Raw genomic sequence first — 5,520 nt, 5'->3', positions numbered from 1 at the left:
CCTCAACACACTTACATGTAACATGAGTTTCACACCTTAGCAAGCACATGGTCAATTTCCTCTTAAAATGAGAAATTTTCAACTTTCAAGCCAAGACATGCATATATTCTTCTTCTTAATGAAGTCTAAATGGTAAGTCACACCAAGTACATCACAACAAAATAGGAAGCCATTCCACAATTTTTTTTTCTTAACACATAATACTTACCCTTAAAGTAAGCCTCATTTTGGAAAAATAACACAAATTATAGGCACACACATGGACACTTAGCTAAACATGCTTTCACCTTTCAAAAATGAGCCTAAAATTATGCATTCCAAATCATAGAAGTCACATAGTTTTCAAGAGATTCAACACAATTCATTTTAAAGAGACTCAACTTTTCATTTTAAGGCTAAAAATTTTACCTCACAAGTGACTATTACCATGCTTCTTAGCTCATCTCATAAAGTCAAATTCACAATTAGCATATAAAAATGCAAGTCAATATGAGAAAACATGGACTTTATTAAAAAAAATTTCCTTTCATGCTCTTTGGAAAATTCAGCATGTCTCCCAGATGATGTCAATCAATTCATACCAATCATATAAAGGTCATGCAATTCACACTTTATGCAAGACTATATTCATGAAAAAGCTTACTAAGAATTCATATTTTCCAATTCAAGTAAGAATAGAAGGAAAATGTAGACATTTTCTACAACCTCACTAATCAAACACCATCCCCCACTTAGGGTAAACCCAATTAAGAGCAACTTAACCCTACCTAGAGAGGATCTTAACAACACAACCTTCATTTTCATCACTTAAAGTGATTACTACTTTAGAGGGAATTTTAATTAATTCAATTTAGCAACACTAAGGCATTCTAAACCTTATCATTGTAGGCAAATCATCCTCAACAATCAATTTTGATCATACTATTCAATTCATATAAGGTCTTCCTACAATGCAATAAACACTAAGGTCATACATCATTTGAGGAAAACAACAAGGAGGTTCATAACACAATAAGAAGTTTAGAAATAAACTCTATGACTCATCATGCCATAAGACTCTCATTCTTTATTTCCAAACAGCAAAAATCCTTTTCACATTCATTATCATGTTCATATACATCAATTCTACACATAGAATAATATCCAATCAAAGGACAATATAGTTAGTTTCCTAGTCTTTATAGTGAGCATGCTTCCAAATATCCAGAAATGCAACATTTAGACAATTGAGGGGACAAGCATGACAATATAAGATACAAAGCTTTACCAACTCATCCTTCATAAGCATGCATACTATTTTTACAACTAGGATCAAGTCTCTACAAGGGACTCCAATTTACACTAGCAACTTATCAAGTATCTCTTATATACAAAAGGAGACAATGTACACTTTTAATCACATACATTCATAGGATATCATGCTTCCATAGGTAGTTACTAAACATTCCAAGTCAAATCCTAGTATTTGGCTAGGAATACAACAATCTAAGAGAATTAACTTTAACCACCATAACTTCTAGCATGCCTTAACTATATCATGACATACATTATTCGACATATGTTACTATTTCACATAGATTTCATATATTTCCATAATTGGCATCACATCATCAAATAAGAGATATTTCATACATAGTAAGGTATAATAACCAATCATAATCCCCATAGAGTTAACATGTGCAATGATCAAGTAAAACCCCATAACTCTACTAAATCAAGTAACCCAACAGGAACTACAATTAGCACCATACTCCACTCATCTATAACCTTCATGCATGCATAACTCCATATCTTTAGCACACTAGGATATTTACATGTTTATAGGCATAGATATAATGACATAAGGACATTTACATTTTTCATCATACACATACATAATATTAACATCCTAAGGTCTCCATCAAGGCAAACTAGTGCAAGACATAGATAGAGTTCGATACCCCTACCTAAGTTTAGTTAACCCTTCAAGTCGCCTTAGTTTATACATCATCAAATAAGGAAAGGTTTCACCTTCACACATACTCATTCAAACCATAAACCAAAGATAAGCATTTTAAACTCACATTTTCTCCCTCAAGCATAGAGCAATCTCATCCAAGCAATCACATCTAAAAGACCACCGGACAAGAAAACATAAGAGAGATCTTATAGAGTTAAGTTCTATGGCACGACATGAGAATGATGAAGAAGGGAAACTCTATCGTCCTATAGCCTCTTGTACCATTTGATGTGTCGCGACTCACCACCAATGATACAAGACTTTACCAGACGTGGCAATATGAGACTTCTTCGACCTAAGACCACTTTATAAACCTCGTGCTCTGATACCACATTTGTCACAATCGGGGAGAACCCCCTAGAAGTAACACAGCGTACTTGACTTCTAGGAGGTCTTTTACAAGCCCATAGTTATCATTCATCGCATCGACATAGTAAATTTAGCGGAAAATTTACAACTTTTCATAGAACCTCATAAGCTACAAGCTTTACTTTATATGCATATAAAATACAAGTCATAATACATATATAGACTCTAAGTCTCTTTGCCATCTTAGAATCAATAACTTTGGAGTACATTAGGGACACGACCCTTAAGACATAATACAAACTATACAATATTTAAAGACTTTACAATAGAGACATAAGTAGGAGATCGTTGAACTTAAGGATTCATTTCATTGAGCTTGGGAATCATATATCAAGCACTTCACCATCCAAGACATCCTTTAAGCATTCATAACCTACACTTTGTGTAAAAAGTATAGAAAAATGGTATTAGCACAAGAATGTACTAAGTATGGCATATTTCATGCCATTTTGAGTAAATGGTCATAAAACCTTTATCAATAGCATATATATCATTTTCATACATCATAGAAACAAAATCAAAGGCCAAACATTATAGAAAAGCACATACCATCATAGAAGTATAATATCACATAGACATAGTTAACTCAAGAATACTACAATGTCATGCATAGGGAACATATACATAGTGACATGCATTAGTTAACCTTCCTAGAACTTCCTAAGGAGCTACTTGTGCAATGTCTAGATGGGTTCATTACTTCCACCTATCCTAAGTAACCTCCCTTAAGTCATTCTATTTAGGGTTCTAGTCATTAACTTCCATTGTCCATTTTACTTTAGGGAAACTATAGACTTAACCTACATAGACCATGTGATGCTAACCATGGAATTCGGTGTCATAGAACCCCACACCGATAAAGGGTGGTCTACCGGCCAAAGTAGAACCCATCATAAACATAACTTTCTAGGTGGATCCACTGGCTAGTATCCTATGGTGGCAACATAGTTATGGAACTTGGAGGTACATGTGAAAACCCTCTTTATGCCAAGATTAGGCATTGTAGTTATTCACTTATGGAAACCCTATTTATGCCCATTGAGGCATTGTGGTTATCCACCTCATGAGATTTATTGTGACCTACCTTCCTACCATAGGAACGGACACACACTCATTTCAAGTTCAATAGGTACTAAGCTAAGTTCCCTTTATTGAAAACTTTTATAATATTTTTACTTTATAAATTAGGAGCGTCATCCCTTCATATGCTTAACTCATTGGTCATAGATGGAAATTCATCAACCTAAATCATGTAAAGAATCCATTCACATGAACATAGCATATGTAAAGCATCATCTAGTTTAGGGTACACATGAATACACCATTCAAATCCCCTTTCTTGACTAGATCTTCATACATGTGTGTGTGTATACATATATGTGAACAAACCTTTCACATAACACATTAAGTCACACAAGTTCATATATCAATGCATGAGTCTATAGGCATAACTATATGAGCAATCCTTTCATATAAACCCACTAAGACACTATGTACATTAATACTTCATACTTTCCTGTACATCATACTCATAACATGTTCATATATTCATCTTTCATATACATAGAAACCAAACCTAGGAACTATCCTATCAAGATACACATGTGCAATGTAAAGACAAGGTCCCATACCCTTGCCCATACTAGTACACCTATCAAGTCATCCTAGCAAGGAATACATAACATACTTCACATAAATGTACTTTACATGCATAATAGTAGACATTAGTGAATATGAGAACAACCTTTCATTTAGACACCATAACCTATAATACTTGTAACATGCATGTAAGTGAGAGTGTATGTACATTGGTCAACATGATCACATAATGGCTATCAATTACCCCTTGAGGCAGCCACCCTCTTAGACCACATTATACTTCCAATAACATACCACGCAACACATAATGGCATAGGAGGCAAGACAATATAAACATTATAACCAAGGCTCCTAACTTTAGCTATTTACACTTTCATATTAGGGGTACATGGTAGAGTCTATTAACCATTTTAACACATCAATGGCAGCACCTATACAATACCCTAACATGAATATACACATGCTCATACAATAGCCACACAACCTAGATCACAACTAGAATAGGAAAATAGACACAATTACATCATAAGGTGATCATTTAAATCTCTAAATCATATATTCATCAATTTGCGTTCAAGGCCATGGTCAACACATATATAATTATAATAAAGTAAACACCTCCACCATAAGTGAACCATACCATTCAATGCCATACAAGGCTTCATCAACATTAATACAAAGAAATAGAGAAGTAGAAGAGTAGAGGGAATAAGCATTCTTACCAATTTCTCACCCTTTGATCATCATTGATCAAAACTCCTTATTCATAAATAATTCAAATATATGGCAGTAGCTAAATGTACTTTAAACACATAATAAACCATGTGCTAGTCGCTACAAGATTATACTATATCATAATACAACACATCAACATACTAGGAAAGTAGAATAACATAGATCATTAGCTAATTTCCTTTCCATTGATTTAGATCATATTTCATACATCTTATGAGTATATGGCAGTATATAAACCTATATTTAACCATATTGAAATCATAATGACATACCCTCAAGATTAAGGTTACAACATAGGCATTTAGGTTTATCGATTTGCTAGAGTACAAAAGACTTTACTAATACCATGAACTCTCTAAGGCTTTGATCATCATTAATATTTTATCAACAATACACTCATTAAGAAGTAGCTAATTAAATAAGAATCAAGACGAAATCATGCTTTATCTAATCACAATTCGAGATCCATCATACACTTAGCTTTTTGACTTCATAGCCTAAAGGAATTTGATACGCTCAAACTTACTTCTCAAATAAGAAGTAAAACGGTCGTGTCAAGTAAATAACCCAACTAGTGAGGTTGGGATCGTTCCCACGAGGAAAATAGTCTAGACTTAACTTCAACCTGTTATTACTATTGTTCGGTTGATGACTTCTTTGGAAAGTAAAAACATAAAAAGGGGGGTTTGTATTTCCTAATGAGTAAGAATAACTAACGAAATTGAAAGAGACACTTAACAGTTTTGAACGTTGGATTTTAATCAATTAATCAAAGTAACTAGGGTTTACGTGTTCCCCACAGGTTCATAACTTGATAA

The sequence above is a fragment of the Solanum pennellii genome, chromosome 12 (genome assembly GCF_001406875.1).
Source record: "Solanum pennellii chromosome 12, SPENNV200".
Taxonomy (NCBI): Eukaryota; Viridiplantae; Streptophyta; class Magnoliopsida; order Solanales; family Solanaceae; genus Solanum; species Solanum pennellii.
The sequence above is the reverse complement of the archived record's forward strand: the minus strand, read 5'-3'. Positions refer to the sequence as shown.